Source organism: Scyliorhinus torazame, chromosome 6, assembly GCF_047496885.1.
Source record: "Scyliorhinus torazame isolate Kashiwa2021f chromosome 6, sScyTor2.1, whole genome shotgun sequence".
In the NCBI taxonomy this organism is placed as follows: domain Eukaryota; kingdom Metazoa; phylum Chordata; class Chondrichthyes; order Carcharhiniformes; family Scyliorhinidae; genus Scyliorhinus; species Scyliorhinus torazame.
In genome coordinates this window covers 313,740,767-313,747,908 of record NC_092712.1, presented here as the reverse complement: position 1 = coordinate 313,747,908, position 7,142 = coordinate 313,740,767, and positions in this window count along the sequence as shown.

Sequence of the window (7,142 nt, the reverse complement as noted above, 5' to 3'; positions counted from 1 at the left end):
TTCACTGACATAATAAGGTACTGCACAGCCAATGGAGTACTTCTGAAATGTAGCCACCAATGAACCGTAGGAGAAATATATACAATGTGCGACTTGTACCTTCAATTTCCTCATATATATTGCAACACAGGTCTAATACATTCTAGGTAAAGACTAATATCTCACAGTTTACACGTGTATACATGATCATATATTCTACTCAACGTATCAAAGTGAAATAATCCAGCAGCGGGAACCCGATTAATCCCTTAAACTATTTTCTATATCTCTATCAAATCATCCTGGTGGCTGAGCAAATAAACAATCTAATATCCCAAGTGCAGTTGGGAAGGGGGCGATGAAATGCTGGCGAATTTACCCAGTGAATGAATAGAAACAAATTTGACCAAGGTTCCTACTGAAACTTTGGCTTGCCCTGGCCTGGTATGGCCATGACCCTGGTCCTGACTCTGACCTTGACACTGACTCTGACCCCAGACCTGACCCTTGTAGTGATTTCTGTATATCAATATACATGATCAATTTATGTTATGCTAGTATAGGCAATTGAACACTAGGGGCGGGATTCTCCAACCCTCCGCCGGGTCGGAGAATCGCCGGGAGCTGGAGTGAATCCCGCCCCCGCTGGTTGCCGAATTCTCCGGCACCGGATATTCAGCGGGGGTGGGAATCGCGCCGTGCCGGTTGGCGGCACCCCCCCCCCCCCCCGGCGATTCTCCGGCCCACGATGGGCCGAAGTCCCGCTGCTGGAATGCCTGTCCCGCCGGGGAGAATCAAACCACCTCTCTTACCAGCGGGACAAGGTGGCGCGGGCAGGCTCCGGGGTCCTGGGGGGGGGCCCGGGCCGATCTGGCCCCGGGGGGGGAGGGGGGGGAGGGGGTGCCCCCACGGTGGCCTGGCCCGCGATCGGGGCCCACCGATCCGCAGGCGGGCCTGTGCCGTGGGGGCACTCTTTTCCTTCCGCCTTCGCCATGGTCTCCACTATGGCGGAGGCGGAAGTGACCACCTCCACTGCGCATGCGCGGGAATGCCGCGAGCGGCCGCTGACGCTCCCGCTCATGCGCCGCACGGCAAAGTCAGTTTTGCGCCAGCTGGCGGGGCACCAAAGGCCTTTCCCGCCAGCTGGCGGGGCGGAAATCAGTCCGGCGCGGGCCTAGCCCCTCAAGGTTGGGGCTGGGCCCCTCAAGATACGGAGGATTCCGCACCTTTGGGCGGCGCGATGCCGGACTGATTTGCGTCGTTTTTGGCGCCGGTCGGCGGACATCGCGCCGATTGCGGAGAATCCCGCCCCTCATGTCTCACTATCAGGATCTATATAAGTAGCTTTCGCGCTCTTTCTGAAGGAGTGTGCGTCAGGAGCACAGAGAGAACAGACAGGAAAGCTAGAGCGAGAAGTTATTAGTTATCAAAGTATTGCATTATATAATTTAATTTGTTACATCTACAATTTTTTCTTTGTTTTACCAGTTGAGTATTAAGTAAAAAAAACGTCACGATATTAATTTATATTACTGAATAAATTAGTTTATCTTTACAAGAAGATTACTGCTCATTTCAACAACTCAGCTGGTTCAAAAGAGTAATATATATATTACACAAAATATTAGAACACCCCTGACACTGTCCGTGGGCCTGCTTGGTCCTGGTCCTGTCCCAGGCCTGGACTGCGACACAAAAAATTAACCTCATGGTATAAGAGATGTACTTACCACATTCGACTGTGCTCCTAAAGCCTTTGATGCTGACCCACCAGGCTATCAGATCTCCCCCTCTCCCCTTACCATGGCTAGCAAGCCTGACATACCTGCTATAGTCCCATATAGCAGTGAGATTGCAAAAGCTAATCGACATGAGAAAAAAATAAGAATCAGCTGTGTCGGATTCTGCAGGAACCCTTGTTTAAATGTGTTAATTCTCAGGCTGTGGGCGATACTGGGAAGGCCAGCATTTATTACCTATCCCCACTCACACTGAGACGATGCTGGAGTGACTTCTTCATGAACCATCACACTAGCATTTTGGTGCCACCGACTGGCCTTTTAGATCACGTCAGCAGGGAGTGGACATACCTACACATGGGTGGAATCATGTCTGGGCGAGTGTAGGTGGCAAATTGCCTTCCCAAAAGGATATGTTATAAACCAGGTGGGTCCCCAGCAGCCCCCTAACTTGCGTCCATATCAGAAAACCCAGACTGATGGTCTGCAAGGTTTATAAGCCCTGTGATAAATGTAGGAGCCAGAGGTGCAATTAAAGCATCATAAAAGCTTGGGTGAATGGATTTTTTTGTTTGGTTCCCTAGGGAGTAGATAGTTGGAGATATTGGGCTGGATTCTCCGTCTACGGGATCCTCCACCTCTCCGGCGGTGCAGTCACACCTGCGGATTTCCCGATGGTGTGGGGGTGCCCACGATGGTAAACGCCATTGGCCAGCTCACGGATGGAGGGTCCCGTTGCCGTCGGGGGAAATAGGTGCAGCGGGATGGGAAATGCCACCCATGTGTTGTAGCTTGATAAGATGATGTAACTAATGGGAGTAGCTAAGGGATGAAGCAGTCAGGTGTTAAGAGTCAGAGTTTTAGTTGGGAGCTGGAACCAAGGCAGTTTCAGCTCGAGATACTGAATTGTTCTGAGGGGATCAGGTCTCTTTCTTTAAAGCAGTCTCAAAACAGTTCTCTTTTTCAAAGTGGAGTATTCAAGACATCTCCGTATAGCAAGTATTCCTGAGTGCTAACAGTATTTTAAAGTGGATTGAGAGCTGAGATGGTTCTGTTGTTTGCGTCAAAGTAAAGATAGCAGTTAAGGGTTATTATGTCATTATTTAAGGGGCGATTGTACATTATTCTCTTGTGTGCTGTTAAAGATGTTCAAATACTGTGTTCGTAATAAAGTTTGTTTTCATATACTGTATCCCTATTTTGTGTGAAATCACTCCTGGAGCGAGGCATCCTTTCCTCACCGTCTTACAAAATTAAAATAAAATATTGGGGTTTCTGTCCAGTATCCTAGCCATTGTTGATGCCTGATCCGGGATTGCCAAAACCCTGTATCGTGAATCTGCCTGGAGACAGCAGTAGACAGAATTCAAAGTGCCTCAATTGGTATGTGTCTCTCCCGGTAACAGTTCAGAACAGCAGTTTAGATAATAATCAAGTGTGAATAATTTATTGAGGAGAAACAGATTGGGAAGGTCCCTGAGATAAACATATGTTGATGTATAGTCAAGGAAGTTGATGGGGGCAGCTAGCCAAAAACACAGACGGCATAATCAAAGAACTAAGAAGGCCAAGTTTACAGCAAACAAGCTTCAAATTCTTAGAGCCAAGGCAGTGCAGAAAACCTTCGTAGCAGCAGTTTCAAAGTATCTTCACTGGACCAGGAAAAGACGGTTCCCAGACTTGAGCACCATCCCTGTGGTAACTAGAAGCTGGTTGCTCAATTTAGACGTTGTCAGGGGAACAGGGGAAGTTTTACAGAGTTCAGGAATCATAGATATATTTTGTAACAGGAGTTATGTTCCATATAAACTGTGTGTGTCCAAAATTCGTACACCTAATTGCGTGAGAGTAGAGTAGTCCTGTTTGTGTGTATTTGTCTTTACTTTAATAAATAATCTTTAATAATTGTTGCATGACGACTGGACTGTTTATCCTCACTGGACTTTCACTTGTCCCTTCAAACCGAAACAAACTGAAATAAGGCAGCCCCACAAACTGGTGATCCAAGTCGGGATTCCCTTGCAAATAACGTCAGCGTGCTTCGCAACACTCTGACATTGGTTTGTGGTTGCCATTGTGCATTCTGGCAGTTTTGTCAATTTTTACAAAACAATTTTATGCCCTTTTAAAATTACGAAATGCAAAATATTTTACAGTTACCGTTGCAGTTATACCTCCTGCCGTCTCGTTTGTGTATTTTAATTTTTATTGTTGGGTCAATCATGTAATATCAGCCATGACTCAGTGGACAGCACTAGGGTTCTGGGTTCAGGGCTTGAGCACAAAACTCCAGGCTGACAGTCCAGCCTCAGTACTGAGGGAGCACTGCACTGCCAGAGGGGGCACCGTTTAGTTCTACTGAGGCCTCATCTGCCTGCTCGGGTAAATGATCCCACGACATTATCTCCAAGGAGAGCGGGGAGCTATCCCCCTTTTCCTGACCAATATTTATCCCTCATTCAACATCACAAAAAACAGATTATCTGGTCCTTTTCGCATTGCTCTGTGTGGGAGCTCGCTGTGCGCAAATTGGCTGCCACGCTTCCTACATTACAGCAGCGACCACACTTCAAGAAGTAGTTCATTGGCTGTAAGATTTTTTGAGATGTCCGGTGGTAATATAAAAGTGCTTTATAAATGCAATCCTTTCTTTTCTTTTTAAAGTCAATTTTCAAAGCCCAGGTTGCCTCACTGAGCAGGAGAACGAACACTTTCATTGTCCCTCACAATGTTGGCACTTCTGTGATAGCTCACTACAGGTTCCAAGCTTTTCATTACCCCAGCTCTGGTACCTCGCTGTCTATTTTCATAGACTTTCATGTCTAGTTCCACGATATTGGGATCTCATTCTCAACTCAATGATATTTCATTTTGAAATGAAATGAAATGAAATGAATGAATGAAAATTGCTTATTGTCACAAGAAGGCTTCAAATTAAGTTACTGTGAAAAGCCCCTCGTCGCCATATTCCGGCGCCTGTTCGGGAAGGCTGGTACGGGAATTGAACCGTGCTGCTGGCTGCCTTGGTCTGCTTTCAAAGCCAGCGATTTAGCCCTGTGCATTTTCCTCTACAAAATATATCGTTCTCTAGATACGACAGCAACTTTAAGTTTTATTCAGCTGTTCAAAAACATTCCCTGCCTCCCCCTTGGGAGAATTCTTGCCCCCCTTGAGCCACAACGTTATGAGTTCAAGTTTAACTCCGCGTCTGAGCACTGCAATCCAGGCTGCCTCAGTGAGGTCGTGTGGTACTGCCTGGATTGCTGACTTTAGGATGAGATTTCTGTAGTGCATTGGAAATTTCATTATGCGTCATTTTGACCACTTGAGGCTACCATATACACATGTACCAGCAGAGGGAGTCTACTAAGAAGCGATAATAAAGCATCCATGTTTGACAGTTGGTGCAGTTCTAATTCTATATGTCTCTGGCTGGAAAAATGACCATTTCTGTCCCAACTTCATAATGTCATTCTCCGGCAAATGTGAAGGATTCCATGGACCCATGTTGGAAAAGAGACACTTTGGAAGGAGTAATGTGACAAAGAAGTATTCTTCATAACTTAAATGTTCCATCCCAGGCAACATGCTGGTGAATATCCTCTGCACCCTCTCCAGTGCAACCACATCCTTCCTATAATGTGGCGACCAGAATTGTACACAGTGCTCCAGCTGTGACCTCACCAAAGTTCGATACAATTCCAACCTGACCACCCTGCTTTTGTAATTTGTGCCTCAATTGATAAACATAGGTGTCCCATATGCCTTTTTCACCACTCTATTAACTTGCCCTTCTGCCTTCAAAGATCAATGGACGAACATACCAAGGTCCCTTTGTTCCTCGGAACTGCCAAGTGTCATGCCGTTCACTGAATACTTCTTTGTCACATTACTCCTTCCAAAGTGTCTCTTTTCCAACATGGGTTGTTTTTGCTGGAGCAGAGAAAACTGAGGGGTGATCTGATCGAGGTGTACAAGATTATGAGGGGTATGTACAGGATGGATAGGGAGCAATTATGAGGCGACACAAGTTCAAGGTGAGGGGTGGGAGGTTTAGGGGGGATTTGAGGAAAATGTTTTTACCCAGAGGGTGGTGACGTTCTGGAATGCCACTGCCTGGGAGGGTGGTGGAGGCGGGATACCGTGGGCAGCACGGTAGCACAAGTGGATAGCACTGTGGCTTCACAGCGCCAGGGTCCCAGGTTTGATTCCCCGCTGCGTCACTGTCTGTGCGGAGTCTGCACGTTCTCCCCGTGTGTGCGTGGATTTCCTCCGGGTGCTCCAGTTTCCTCCCACAGTCCAAAGATGTGCAGGTTAGGTGGGTTGGCCATGCTAAATTGCCCTCAGTGTCCAAAAAGGTGAGGTGGGGTTATTGGGTTACGGGGATAGGGCAGAAGTGAGGGTTTAAGTGGGTCGGTGCAGACTCGATGGGCTGAATGGCCTCCTTCTACACTATATGTTCCATGTTCTATGATAACTCACATCCTTTAATAAGTACCTGGATGAGTACTTGGCACGTCATAACATTCAAGGCCATGTGTCAAGTGCTGGCAAATGTGATCAGGTCGGTCAGAAGTTTTTCATGCATTGGTGCAGACTCGATGGGCCGAAGGGCCTTTTCTGTGCTGTATTATTCTGTAATTCTGTGAACAGTGGGGAAGCTGCCCCTCGATGTCCTGGCCAATATTTTCCTTTAATCCACATCACAAAAAACAGATGAGCTGGCCATGAGTAAACTGCTGCTTGTGGGAGCTTGTGTGCAGATTGGCTCCAGCGTTTCCAAGTATACAAACAGTGATTACACTTGCATCGAGGTACCTTCTCTGGCTGCATGTAGCACTTTGGAAGGTCTGGTATTAATGAATGGTGCTATAGAAATACAAGTTTTTCCTTTCTTTTTAGCTTCTTGTCCCCAAATGGAGGTGAAAGTGTTCAAGGCGACAACATCTCTGCAGACAGCATTATGATACCACTTCAAGCTAATGTGTTATCCATAGAATCTCCACAGTCCAGAAGGAGGTCATTCAGTCCATTGAGGCTGCATTGACCCTTCGAAAGAGCACCATACCTAGGTCCAATCCCCCGCCCTATCCCCGCAGCCCCGTGCATTGACCATGGCCAATCCACCTAACCTGTACACCCTTGGACACAAAGGGCAATTTAATATGGCCAATCCACCTAACCTGCACATCTTTGGGCGGTGGGAGGAAACCGGAGCACCCGGAGGAAATCCACGCAGACAGGGGGAGAACGCGCAAACTCCACACAGTCATCCGAGGCCAGAATTGAACCCGGGTCCCTGCCGCTGTGAGGCAGCAGTGCTAACCACTGTGCAACAGTACAGAGGTATCGATGAGGAATGAAGGAATCAATCCTTCTCGGGGGAATGCTGCACAATGGCAAACGATTCGCTATGAGTCACTG